The sequence below is a fragment of the Eublepharis macularius genome, chromosome 2 (genome assembly GCF_028583425.1).
Source record: "Eublepharis macularius isolate TG4126 chromosome 2, MPM_Emac_v1.0, whole genome shotgun sequence".
Lineage (NCBI taxonomy): Eukaryota > Metazoa > Chordata > Lepidosauria > Squamata > Eublepharidae > Eublepharis > Eublepharis macularius.
The window spans coordinates 58,545,504-58,560,952 of NC_072791.1; positions in this window are offsets into that span (position 1 = coordinate 58,545,504).

Here is a 15,449-nt window from a genome sequence, read left to right on the forward strand (position 1 = left end):
TGGATGGAGTATTGTTAAGGAATGCCTGGTTCCTGGTCCAGATATATAGCTGCAATAGCACATAGGATGGCGTTATATCCTGAACAGATGGTTCCCACTACTTAAGCTGTAACCCCATTTGGAGTTTGGGGCTTTTCAGTTTACATGATACTTGTTTATGTAGGGGGTGGAGACTGCATAGAGGAGATCAAGAGAGCCCTCACTCTCCTAGCTTTACACAAATGATGCAAAACTGAATTATTCAAAAAGACTTTTGTAGGGAGGGGCTCTCAGGTGCTTTGCTAATGAGTTAAGGATCATAGACTTCACCACTATGTTGCCGTATGTCCTTCCTGTTGCCTTAAATATGTGCTCCTGTGAGCTACTTGTGCTTCATGTGGTCTAAAGTCAGCCCTAGAATCGCTTACGTTCTGTTTCAGCATTTCTTCAACTCTGTATTGGATTCTTACTAATGCTATGTCTTTGTAAAATTATGTTTATTTACCTTATGTCATTGTTTATGGAAACATCCACAATGTGTAATCTGCCTTGAGTCTCAGTGAGAAGGGCGGACTATAAATTACATACATACATACATACCAGGAGTTGCAGGACCTCATGAAGTTGATGGGCCATAGATTTGGGGTAAACAAAAGGAAGAAATTCTTCAAAAATTGATTAACTTGAAGCATTCACCAGTGTCCTGTAAAGTGGTATCCACTAGTTTAGTTGGCTTTAAAATGGGATTAGCTAAATTAATAGAAGATAAATCTCTGAAAGGCTACTCACTATAATAGCTATATGAAATCTCCATGTTTAGAGGCAGTGACCTTCTGAATATCAGTGATGCGGGGACAACAAAAGCAAGTAAAGCATTTTAAAGGATTTTAGGGTATCTGTTAGCCACTCTGTAAAACATGTTCTGAACTGGATTGACCATTGATCTGATCAAGAGATATTTAGATCTCTATTTACATTTTTTATACCCCAGGTTAAACCTAGGGATGTCCATATGTTCTCTTTTCCCCTCCATATACTGTTCTCATGAACCTTTCTAATTCCGCTTCTTCTTCTTCTTCCTCCTCCTCCAAAGTATGGGACATACTTTGTTTTTACATAAAAAATTAGCATGAGAAAACAAAACGTGGCACAAAAATTCACAAAAGGGAGAATTAGACCAACTTTCTGCTTGGTTTTAGATTTCTGCAATCCTAATCCTATTACGTTGTTTATTGGATATCCCAGCCTTTTGATTGAATTGATTTACACTTTTTAATCTGCTTTTAGTATCAGATAGAAAGGTGGGTTTTAAATAATATCATTTTTTAAAAAAATCTGGCTGAACCAACAGAAATGAGAAATTCCGCAGAATCACAATGATTTTGTTCACTAAAATCTTTGGACTGATTTTGTGATTATATTGAACTGCTTCTGTCTAGCTTTTGTTGGTATTCTCTTATTTTTTTAACTGATGACCTGTTGTATGCTTTTAGAATGTATAATCCTTCTCAGACATGTTTGATATGAAAAGGCAGGCTATAAATATGTTAAATAAATAAGCAGCATTGCATATCTGTGTATCAGCACTGCATTCCACCACATGGTGGGATCATTCCTGACATAGTGGCAATGACACACCCAAGGTAAGGCATTGTGACATCATGTGGGGCCACATATTTAATAACTGGGATAGAAATGTTTAGAGCATGAGTTAAGAGCTAAGACTTGTTGGGGATGCTCTAGGCTGTTCCTGCATTGGGCAGGGGGTTGGATTAGATGGTCTGTAATGCCCCAGCTCTACAATTCTATGATTCTGTGATTCAACTCAGCCTCAAATTTAAATAGTGGCCTAGACAAGCTATTGTCTCAGGTTCAGCCTCTTGTCTTTTATTTAGTTATTTACCTGTTTTTCTCTTCAATGCTGACCCCAAAGCTATTTACAACACTGTTATCCTTTCCTGTGTTTTATCCTTACTACACACACATGCACACGAGTGAGTTAGGGTAAGAGGAGAGAGTATGAGCCCATAGCCACTCAGCAAGTTTCCACAGCAGAGCAGAGATTCAAACCGGGGTCTTCCATTCTAGTCTGGCGTTCCACTCTGGCTACCTGTAATATGAAGATCTTGCTGTTCTTTACAGGGCTGTTGTAGGGATTACTGAAATAAGGAATATGGAAGTGTAGGGGCATCCTGCCTTCTCCTAGACCTTTTGTCACAGAAAAACTCCATCTAAAAATAGATTTTAAATTTATGATCTCTCTCCTGTTCAAAAAAATTCAGTAACAGCAGGTGAACAGGCTGATTACCAAGAAAGCACATAAGTGAGAGAGAAAGCAGCATATGTTTCTCAACAAACACACCTGAATGCTCTTTAAATTTCAATGAACCCAGGAAGAAAAAATGTGCTCTCTTGCATTTTGGCAGATGGGGGGAGGGGAGGGGGGGGGGAAGAAGAGTCTGTTGCTTGACATTAATTCATGTATGGTTAAACTCCCTGTTTCTTTTACTTTAGTACACATTCAGTTGGGAATGCATAGCAAACGCAGAGAGAAAGTGGAAACAGTTTAAATTAATAAACCCCACTATTCATAGTAATTAACTGTAGCAGTTGTTTTCCTGCTCAGTTGTTGAAACATCCATGTTCATAATTTGCTCCAGCAGTGGAATCTCAAAGACCCATCCCAATCATCTAAGAAATCTTCTTGTTGTTTAGTTAAAAATAGGATGGGACAGGAGCATCAGTTGCTGAGTAGGCTTGACCTGGTATGCAACAGCCCAGATTGTCATTGTGTATCCTAAAGCAACTGTGTCCTTTTGGAAGTCAGCCTGTAAGTTCACCAAACGAGAACATCTAGAGAGCAAAGACAGAGCCCTTAAAAGGCACATCTTACCAAAGATGTTTGTCACAAGGCATGTTGTTTTAGCATTCAGACGAAAATTAACGTGTATAAAATGTTTACTTGTATATTCCAAAAATGTAAGCTAGAAAAGAATAACAAAAAATGCAACATGTGCATGCTGCATCAATTGATGAATGATATCCTTGCAGTGGTTTGCTTGATGCCTCTTGAATGTACAAAGGAATGTTACCCAACAGTGTCGTACTGTGCAGAATTGCTCCAGTCTAAGCTCACTGATTTCATTGGGCTAGAGTAACTTTGTATAGGACTACATTGCAAGTATATGTAACATCTGTTCCTTCTTAACACTAGGACTAGGGCCTTTTAACCAGTCTTTTCTCCCTTGTCCCACATTTTTTGTCTTTTTTTCAATCTAATGAAAAGTTTTGATGACATCAAAAGCATGCTTGCTTCTTTGTAACTTTAAAGTTTATCTTAAAAGAATGTCATTTTATTTTTATTTCCTTCTTCTATTTTTAGACCTTTCCCCCCAATGAACCAGCAACCATAACAGATATGTTCTTTTGAACATGAGGTCTTATGGTATCCAGGTAATATTTGCTTTTATGTACAAAAAGCAGACTCTGCTCCAGAAATGCTCCAGAAAACACACACTCACAGCCTTCATTAGATTCCTTGAGATCAACTTGCATGAGCTTCCCATGGATGCACCCACTTTCTGCTGTCTCCAGCCAGAAACTCGGCTCTCTCTCTCTTTGACACTTTATCTACCACCAAATTGCAGCCCATTTCCCCCCCTCTCTACTCTCTCCCAGTCAGAGGGATCACCTTCTTCATTTTTTTAAAAAAAACACTTCAAAATACATAACAGATTCAAGTTATAATAAACTGCAGGGGGCGGGAAACAGTTTGAGATTTTGGACTGAGATTTGCTACATAAGCATCTCGATGTGCTTTTGGTGTCTGCCCCTGAATCCAACTAATCTTGCAATCAGTTCTTGAATAGATGCTGCTGACTGCACAAGCACAAAAGCCAGTAGTGCAGTCTGTCCAGTGCCAGTCATTTAAAGGATGTACCCAAGCACACAAGTGCAGAGGGGACAAATTGCAAGTGAATCTGTGCTTTCTATCAGTCAGTTTAATGACTTGTCCATGACCACAGGGGATATGCCTGTTCTCTAGTCAATACAAAAACCTGTTGTCAGGCTATGGGTGACAGGATATGGTAGACAGATCTCTGTACCATTGCAACAAGAAGTCCAAGCTCTTGGTTAAATGGTTTTATTCAGAAATCCAATCATTTCCATATATATGTCTATAGAATTACTCAGAAGCAAGAAAGCATCTAAGCAGGACACGTTCCTTGACAGGAATAGAAACTTGAAGAAAGTACATCTCTAAATACCCAATCATTTCCCCCCTCCCACCTAGACCACAGGTTTGTGCGGGAAATGGTCTGGGAATTTCTTCCAGGTTTTATACATTAGCCTAGACAGGACAAAAGACATAAGATTAAACTGTAACATTTCAGACAGTGCAAGGTCGCTTCTGGGAGCTTCAAAGGAAGGAAATAAGACAGCTGTGTTCTCAGGATGCTTGAGAAACGAAAGTGATGCAAAATGACATTGCAAAATGACATTAAGGTACAGCATTCACAATGGTTCACCACATAGAACAGTGACATGGATGTAGGGGTACAGACATGACACCTGGTCCTGTAACTTAAGCTGCTACTGCGCTAATGCAAAAGTTGTACAAAGTTGTGCTCAGGATGAACTTCACCGGAGGACTTTGAGGTGATCCAATCATATGTTCACCTTGCATATAATAAAGTGAGTTCAAGCAAGGTAAAGTCACCTGATGGCCATGGTTTTTTTTTTAAATAATTTTTATTGGATAAGGCAATATACAATAATTGATTAATACATTAAACTTATCCAAATTAACCCTTCTACTTAGATATATACCCCTCCCGTCCCCTCCCCCTTTTCTTTGTTGACTTCCAACAACACTCGAACCCCCCGTTTATTCATAGCTATTATTATTACACTATATTGCTATAATTTTTACCATGGTAAAGATCTTGATATGTTTTTCTTTCGTTAAAGTCTTTTTATATAAAATTTAAAATCCCTCCAGAGACCACAATTGTCCTTTAACATCGCATTTCTTTCCCAAATATATCTTAAGTTTCTTCCAATCCTCCAAAAAAGTTTCTGGATCTTGCTCATTCAAATTTCTAGTTATTTTATCCATTTCGGCCATGTACAACAGCTTCCTTGTCCATTCTTCCACATTCGGTATTTCTTCATTTTTCCAATATTGAGCATATAGAATTCTTGCTGCTACTAACATATAATATAACAATGTCTTATCCTTTCTATTAACCTCTTCTAAATGTAAAGATAATAATAATATTTCAGGATTTTTAGCAACATTATATTGTAATATCAAAGACATTTCAGCACATATTTTAGACCAGAAGTCTCTAGCCTTTTGGAAAGTCCACCACATATGAAACAAAGAACCTTCATGCTCCTTACATTTCCAACATTTGTTTGATAACTGTTTGTTAGCTATGGCTAGTTTTTTCGGTGTTAAATACCATCTATACAACATTTTATATCCATTCTCTTTAATACTAATACAAGTTGATATTTTTAGGGTATTTTTCCATAATTGTTCCTATGCTTCCATGGTTATTTCTTTATTACAATTTATCGCCCACTTTACCATTTGAACCTTTACTGTTTCATCTTCTGTAAACCACTTCAATAACAACTTATACATTTTAGATATTGCTTTATTATTATCTGCCAATAATAACTCTTCCAAGTCCGAATTTTTAATTCTAAAGCCTATCTTCCTTTTATCTGAGTCAAATAAGTCTTTAATTTGCCTGTATTGTAACTAACCATATTTGAATGGCAAATCCTCATTTCTTCTAAGCTTCAACTCATCCTTTTTCTAGTGTTGTTAGTTCTTTGAGGGTAAGCCATTCCTTTTCCTGGTATTCCAAATTTAGGTTGATTACTTCAGCTGGTATAATCCAAAGTGGTTTCTTTTCTGCTATGAGTTTCTTGTATTTAATTTCTTCTTAGGTAGTGGTGCCGAAACATTGCATCTATTTTATATTTTTCATACCACATATATGCATGCCATCCAAATAATTTATTATATCCTTCCAATGTTAATAACTTATGATTGGTCAAGGACACCCATTCTTTTATCCACACCAAACATATCGCTTCATGATAAAGTCTTAGGTCAGGTAACTGCATTCCTCCTCTTTCCTTTGCATCACATAAGACTTTCATTTTTACTCTTGGCGTCTTCCCTGCCCAAACAAACTCAGATATTTTCCTCTGCCATTTTTCAAACTGTTTTTTATCTTTCACAATTGGTATTGTCTGCATTAAAAATATCATTCTGGGCAATACATACATTTTAATTGTAGCAATACAACCTAACCACGACAGATTTAGTTTATTCCATTTTATCATATCTCTTTCAATTTGAGTTCACAGCTTTTCATAATTATTCTTAAATAAATCTATATTCTTAGCAGTGAGCTCTATCCCCAAATATTTGATCTTATGTACCACTTCGCAGTTTGTTAATTCACTTAATTCTTGCTGCTTTTTCTTGGTCATATTTTTTGTTATTATTTTTTACTTCTTTTTGTTTATATCAAAGCCCGCCAAATCTCCAAACTCTTATTTTATCCAACAATCTTGGCAGGGTTTGTACAGGATCTTCCACTATAAACATCACATCATCTGCAAAAGCTCTCAACCTGATGGCCATGTTTATGTTGATCTCAGCACGTCTGCTTAACCTATAAGACTAACCAAATTTGTGGTAGGGTATGAGCTTTTGTGAGTCATACCTCACTTTTTCAGAAGTGAACTGTAACTCACAAAAGCTCGTGCCCTACCACAAATTTTGCTATTCTTATAGGTGCTACTGGACTCTTGTTGTTTTCTACTGCTACAGACAGTCTGACATGGCAACCCACCTTAATTAATAACCTGTTTGCTTCTGTGTTTTACTTGCAATGCACAGATAGTTGAAGTATTTTCCATCTGTTGTCTAAACAATGAGGAAGAGATAGGCAGTTCCACCTCAGACAGACCTGGGGGGTCGGGGTGCCACAGAGTTTCCTTGTGGCCAGAAACCTCCCCCTGCTGACTATGCTTCTCTTTCTGATACCATGGGGTCTCAAATGCAAGTTTCTGTGCTGCTTGCATAATTCTGCCTTCCCTTTCTTAAAATTTTAAATGCCGTCTCATGGCTGCTGTCTAACAGTACCTGCCTGGTGGGGGACACCAATTGTGTGCCTTTGATTACTCTGCAAATCAGAATTTTAATTGCCTATAAAACTGCTGCCTTCAATCTGAGAAGATACCTTGGGTGAGGGGAACAGTCTCGGAAAAGATTATCCCATCTGGATGAAGAAGGAAAAAACTTAACAGTAGATGATGTTCTTCCCATTGAAACCAATGGAAAACAAATGAATACAGAACAAACCAAGTGCCCTCCTGGATCAGAACAGTGGTTCATCTACTTCAGCATACTATTTCACACAGTGGCCAACAAATGTCACAGAAGCCAAGACCTTGTGCCTAAAAAAGATATGCCTAAAAAAGATATTATGACATCATCTCTAGTACTTGTTAATGAAACATCAGTCAACCAGTAACCACAAAACAAAGGAACAGTCAGTCTTACTGTAAAGAAAACAAAGCCTGATGGTCTGGAGAGACATGGTAAAATCAGGGATAAAAGTCTCAGTCCTAAAAGAACACCTCTGGACAGAGCATTAGTAGTACTGCCACCATTTCCTCCAACCTAGTCCTAGGACTGAGACCAGGGAAAACAAGTTTCTGGCGTTACCAGACATTACTTGAGAGTCAGCTCTGCTCTCAAGTAGCTGGACCAAACCAATCTGGACACTGGTTTGGATTGAAGCCAAGGATCAAAGAAACACCACATAGTTATGAAAAAGACACAGATTCGAATCCCAATTCTGCCATGGGAGACCTTGGGCCAGTCACACTCTCAGTCTAACCTACCTCACAAGGCTGCTGAGGCAATAAAATGGAGGAGAATCATATAAGCTGTTTTGGGGCTCCATTGGGGAGAAAAGAAGAGTATAAAGTACATAAATAGATAAATAAAAATTAGAACTGCCACGTATCTTCGAACTTGAGAAGTTTCCTCATATTGAAGCATGCACTCCAAAGGACTAAAGTAGCCTGTACCTTTGTAAAGGCAATGTGTTTTTAATAGCCCTCATCCTCAAGTAATTTCTGTGACCAAAATCCTACCAAGTTTGTCTGCAATTGTAACTCAGACATGGAGATTTGGGGGCAGGACCTGTGACAGGGGGAACCTGGGGCTGCATTTTGCTTAGAATCTATGGTGTACTATCGAAACCACCCTCAGAGGCTACCATTTTCTTCAGTGGAACTGATCTTTGTAGTCTGGCAATAAGTTGCGATTCTGGGAGAACTCTAGGCCCCACATGGAGGTTGGCAGCCCGATTTCTGCCATAAATTGACTTTGAAAATGCTAAATATTAGGAAAACAAACACAAATTTAAGGAGTTATTTCTGTTGAGATCAAGAGGGCAGCAGAGGAATCAGTGCCTTTCTGCCTTTTTAACTATTTATTTTTCATTTTACAATTTACAATATTCATAAATACACATAACAATAATACAAGAAACAAACCTTGGAACGGTCAATAACAATAACAAAGCCAATGTAATAAACTACAAAAACAGTGTAAGGGGGAACAGTGAGGAGATATTCTCATAATATAGCTAAGAAGCTAAAAGTATTAATGTCAGCATTAGGCAGTTGATTAGTATTGTGTAAGTAATTCAAAAAGGGCAACCATTGCGTAAAGAATGATGGCTGATACTGTGGTTTATCGATAGAATGAAGGTGGTCTGCTATTTTTTCCATAGTAAAAATATCCCATACTTTCCGAACCCACTGTTTTAGCTTCGGAAGCTTGTCTGATTTCCAGTGTGCTGCTAGAAGCATTTTTGCAGCAGCAAATAACATAAATATTAAATTTTTCCGCACCTTTGGTATGGCAGGGTCTTCCCAAAGACCCAGCAAAATTGATTCTGGAGTCATGAGCAGTTCATAATCTGTAATCTCCTTAATTTTCCTTGAAATTAAGTCCCACAATGATTGGATCTTGGGGCAAGACCACCACAAATGGATATAGTCACCAATTTCACCGCACTTTTTCCAACAGAGCGGTGTTAAATTGGGATTAATTTGGTGTAGCAATTGAGGAGTCATGTACCATCTCGACAACAATTTAAAAGAAGACATTTTGATGTTGATTGCGTTCGAATTTAGGGGCTTGCCAGACCATATTGTGGACCATTGCTCCTCTGTTAAGGGGGTACTGCAGTCCCTATTCCATTTCAATTGGTACCTTAATCAGAATTGATCATTCTGTGAGTTTAAATTAGCATAGATGCTAGCTATGAGGCCTTTACGATGAGGTTGTATTTTTTTTAATAAACGTTCAAAATCTGTTAACTCCCGTTTCAAGGAGTCGACAAATTGTTGGCTGCCTATAAGGTGAGATAATTGTAAGTATTGATACCAAGTATTGGTACCAAGGGACCACAACCTCTGTATCCCCTTCTATTTGCTCCTTAGTTAGGATGGCCCCATGTTTGGTGATGTCAATGATCCTAGATTTCTTAATTACCTTCCATTGCTGAAATGAAATTAAATCCTGACCTGGTGGAAACCACGATTGGTCCAGGAAGGATGATAGGGGTGAGGGTGTAGGAGCTAGATAGTTTCTTACCCTGTCCCATACAGATATAGTAGATTTCAAAAATGGATTGGCAAGAGTTTGGGTAGGCCTGTGTTTAGGGTCTGTCCAAATTATATCCTTTATATCATGGGAAAGAATATGTGCAGTTTCAGCATATGTCCAGTCTGAACTATCTGAGGAATGCAAAAGAAGCACCATGTTTGCTAGTTGCGCTGCCATATAATAACATTTTAGGTCTAGAATAGCCAAGCCACCCTTTTTGGTTGAACGTTTCATGGTTGAAAAATTAATTCTAGGACGTTTATTAGCCCAAATAAATTTATTTATAAGAGTTTGCCACTTTCGGATATCTTGATCAGTGAGATTAATAGGCAGCGTACGAAAATTAAATAAGAAAAGTGGTAAAATCATGATTTTGACCAGTTGTATTCGTTCAGCCCATGATAAAGTCAACTTGCTCCATTCTTTAAATTCACCTATAACTTTTGAGTTCTAGGGTTTTAAAATTAGATTCCTTTAAATTTGCTAGGTTGACAGGGATCGTGATTCCTAAATAGACCCAGTTCTTGCTGATCCATTGGTATTCATAATTGGAGGCTATCTGAGCTTGTGAGTCTGGGGCTAAATTAATAGGGTAAATTTCAGATTTAGATTTATTAATTTTAAGACCTGATAGTTGACCAAAGGTATGTAACTTGTCTTCCAAGGGAGGTAATGAAGCAGAAGGCTGAGAGATATACAGAAGCATATCATCAGCAAAGAGAGAAATTTTATATTCGTGACCTTTTATTCTAATGCCTTTGATCTCAGCTGATTGTCTTATGGATTCCACCAGAGGTTCTATGGCAAGGGCGAACAGTAGCCCTGCCTGGTCCCTCTTGTAAGTTTAATATCCTTTGAATTTATACCATTTATTTTTAACCGGGCCGTAGGGTTGGCATAAAGTAAGCTGCTTGATCGTATAAAAGTTTGGCCAAAACCCATTTTTGACAGGAGTCTCAGAAGGTAATTAGTTTCCAAGCTGTCAAACGCTTTTTCTGCATCAAGTGACAACAAGAGAGCCTCCATTTGATAGGTAATGCAATGATTGATTATATTAAGAGATTTACGCACATTGTCTGCCATGTTTCTGTGTGTAATGAAGCCGGTTTGGTCGGGGTGAACGTAATGATTAATGATTTTGTTTAATCTGTTGGCCAATATAGCTGTAAAGATTTTAGCATCCTGATTCAGCAAATAAATCGGACGATAGGATGATGGGAGGGTGACATCTTTACCTTTTTTGGGGATCACAATGACCAAGGCTTCATTCCATGACTGAGGGAAGATGCCCTGGATAAGAATTGCATTGCAAGTCACCCTGAGTGGTTCTGCTAAGCTGTGTGTGAAGCTTTTATAAAATTCAGCAGGAAAACCATCCCTGCTGGGAGTTTTGTTAAGTTTAAGCTTCTTGATAATCTCTGTGATTTCTTGGAGAGAAATGGGCGACTCCAAGAATTCCCTATGCGCTGGCCTAAGACTTTTTAGGGAGGTGCAGGATGCTAAGAAGTTGTCAATATCAGATATAAAAGGGTTTGTGGTTCTATAGAGCTTAGAGTAGAAGTTGTAAAATACTCCCAATATTCCTTTCTGCCTTTTTTGTTTGCCTTATCAGTTCTTGCTAATTCAGAGGATGTATTAACAAGGAAATGATTTACAAGGTACCCAAATTCCGAAACATGGCCCAGATTAAACTTTAAACATTTGAGACTGAACTGTGCCACTACCAGGGGTCATTTCGTAGAAAAAGAGCTGGAGGAACTCATTAGTATAACTCATTAGCATATGCCATGTCACTTGACAGCACCAGAAGTGTGTCATTAGCATAACTGATTTGCATATGCCACACCCCCTGACATCACCTATCCTGGCTGTTTTGGACCCAAACCTGGTCATTCAGGGCTGAAATTGGGCCCAAAATGGCAAAAAGGGGCTGAAAATGGCTGAAAAGGGGCCCAAAATGGTCAGGATCGGGCCGCTGCTGAGTGGGAGAGTGATCCACCACCTATCAGAGGCCCGATTCAGGCCGTTTCGGCCCAATCCAGGCCGAAACGGGCCCAAAATGGCTGAGAGTCAGGTGGGCGGGGCCACCTGTCATGTGACCTCTTTGGGGAACTGCCGGAACTGCGTTCCTGCGCGTTCCCCCTCGAAATGAGCCCTGGCCACTACAGTTCACTTCAGTCATTACAATGATCCCACAATGAAAGATATCTCCAAAGGCAGTTCCAGGTGGGTACCCATGTTGTTCAGCAGTACAACAGCAGGATTTGAGTCCAGTGGCACCTTAGAGACCAACAAGATTTTCAGGGTATGAGCTTTCCAGAGAGTCAATGCTGCTTTGCTAGAGGGCCTCAGGTGCTGCTAGAAACAATTTTTTTCCCATTTAAAAAAGAAAGTTGCTGGCCTATGCATATAAACCAATTTACTGTGACAAGACTGTTTTAATAAGTTTTTGTCTCCAAGGGAAACTTCTGGGCATTTGCACATGGATAAAAATATAGAAGCAGAAATTTCAAGGACTACCAATCTAGTATGAAGGATGTGTGTGTTTTGTGCAGTGTTTCACTGTTAAATACATGTGAATGACTCATGACCTGAGGCTAGAACCTGCTTGCATATATTTTAAAGAAGAACACACAAAGAAATACACACACACACACACACACACACACACATCAGCCCCTTATACTGGACAGGCAGCACATGTAGTCAGGAATACTTGAATCCAATGAGGAGCAGCAATTAAAGAGTTCTTTTGCATTTCTCCAAGTTCCCAAAATTTGTGTTCACATCTGAATCTTTAAATTGCACAGCATTTTAACATGCAAACTGCTTTATTTATTTGTATAATACCTTCCTTTTCCCCCAATGCAGACAAAATGAAACAATATTTCCCCATCCTCCATTATTTCTCACAACATCACTGTGAGGTAGTTTAGGCTGAGAGAGATGACGGCTGAAGGTCACTCAGCAAGGTGCCATAGCAGAGAGGAAATTCAAACCCGGATCTTCCAGATCCTAATCTAATATTCTAACCAGTACACAATATTGGCCATTTTTCTAGGTGGAGTTTGTATGAAACCATTTTCTGTGGCCGCTTAGGAAATTTGTGGCCTGAAATCTGTTTTTTTAAAATATGTATAGAAATTTTTATTAAGATAGTATATGACAATAGAAAGTGCATAATAAAGCTTGTACAAACAGTAGTTGAAATGAGACTTATACTAACTTATACAAATAGTACATTTAAAATTAAATAAGCACTACATTTAAAATGGAGTTAAATTGATAGAAAATATGATAAAAAGAATTTTAATAACATAACTTAATTGTGTTGTAAATCTTCATCTCCTTGTTTACTTATACAAAATTTAATATCAGCTATTTTGCTAATCATTCCTTGTGTTTTATCCTTTTATCTTTATACTAAGTTACCTTAATTAATGTTAGTTCTGGCCTAAGTAATCAAAGAAATCCCTCCATTTCCTCCCAAATTCAGCTATTGGTCTGTTATGTACATAAGTAGTTAATTTAACTATTGATGTATATTCATGGACCTTCTCTGTCCACGCTGACAATTCAGGAGAGGCATCTGCTTTCCCTCTCGCTGCATATAGCATTCTAGCTGCTGTTGCCATGTAACGAAAGAGGCTTCCCTGCTCTTTTCTAACATTGTTTGGCAAGATGTTTAATAACTTTTTAAAAATTAAACTTAAATCTTTGAAAATCTTCTGCATCTCTTCATGTATCTTTGTCCAGTATTTTCTCACTTTCTTACAAGTCTACTATATATGGTAGAATTTTGCATCTGTGCATTGACATTTCCAACACTATCCATTATGGCCCTTAGTGATTCTCACGATGTCTTTGGGGGTAATATACCATCTTATACCAATTTTCTCTTAGTAACTAACAGGCTGTATATCCTTAGTCCATAAATCTTCCCATTGGTCCATTGAGATAGGTTCTCCAAAATTTTCCATCCATTTTATCATATAGGTCTTAACTTGTTCCGTTTCAGTGTGGTGTTGCAGTAATATTTTGTAAATTTTCCATAGGAAATATTTCAGAACTCCAGATAATCGTTCTGATTCTGTTTTTTTTCCCCTTAACCTACAGCCTTCTTTGAGAAATTGTTCTTTTAGCCTCAATACTGTTTAGTGATACATCAGGCATGGAATATTTCTAGCTTGATCTTGAATTTCTTACCAGGTTTTTATATTTCCTTTCTTACCAATCATTGACTCATAGCTGAACTGATCAATTCTGTTTCCAGTGGCTGCATTGTAATAAGCATTTACCAGCGACATCAATGGGGAAACCAGTGGGCTCAGTCTGTTTCTACACTGAAACCATGTTTTAAGTAGCCCATCTTTTAGTATGTGCATCCCGTCCTGTTTTTGGATAGACTTCAGTGATTTCTTAAGCCATAGATAATTGTGGATATCTTCTTTGGCATTCTTTGTCTCCAGTTGGATGCATCTGTTACTTGGATTTATGATCCAGTCTGTTATCCAAACTAGTGCTGCTGCTTTGTGATATAACTTGAAGTTCAGTACAGCCAGTCCTCGTTTTTTGTCATCCTGTAATACTTTAAATCTTACCCTTTGTTTCTTCACTTATTACTGTCAGACTATGGAATCCCAGTTATCAAGAGTTCGTCTCCCCCCTTCTGCAAGAAGCACAAAGTTTCTTGATTCCAAAAGGTTTATTGAAAGACTGTGCTCAGGGTACAGGTGTCCACACTCCAAAGGCTGAAGGCCCTTGGCTGAACAAAAGCTTTGTTGAAAATGACACAAGAAATGAAAGTAACAACTCTTCAAACACCCATTCCCAGCCTCCCCCCTGAGTCCTGTCTGTGAAGGCATGGGAAGACGAGGACGCCAAGGTCGTCGGCCGGAACGGGCTGATAAGAACTCTTCGCTCCCATGGATATATGCGGCCTGGGCACCACCTGGGCCTAGAGGGAGAAAACCTGAACAACTACAGATTGTAGCATGTTAAGATGGTGTAACTCTGGCTAGAGAACTGACAATCAACCTGACACTCTGACATTCTGCCTCCCTTAAGACCCCTCCCCTCACCCTTCAGCTCCTGCTTTCTCGGGGTATTTTTTATGAAACTTAGCAATTAGTTTAGGGGCATTTACATGAGAAGCCTCCACCCACTCACGAAACCCCTCCTCAAAGTCCTTCCACCTGACCAGGTAAAAAGTCTTGTGTCTGCGTTTGGAGTCCAAAATTTCTTCTATCTCGTAGTGGATTTGGCCATCTATCACCATTGGGTGGGGCATTGGCTTTTCAGGATGCCATTCATCTGGGGGAGGTGCTTTTTTGAGTAGGCTAATGTGAAAGTTAGGGTGGACCTGGCGCAGATTCTTTGGCAATTCTAGTTCCACTGTCACATTGTTGATTACTCTTCTAATTGGGAAGGGTCCTAAATATCTTAGTCCCAGTTTTTTACTAGATTGCTCTGTTCTGAAATTGTTTGTAGAAACATACACTTTATCTCCAGGGTGTAATTCCCAGTGCACTACACGATGGCGATCAGCATACTTTTTGTAGTCTGCCTTTGCTTTGGTCAAAGTTTTTTGAATTACAGTCCATAGCTCGGTGAGAGAGATCCACCATTCTCCCAAGTCACCAGAGCGTTTGGATTCTGGCTGCACCTCAAAGGGGAACGCCAACCCCTCATATCCATGCACAATTTTAAACGGTGTCTCTCGTATCGAGCTGTGAACTGAGTTGTTATAGGC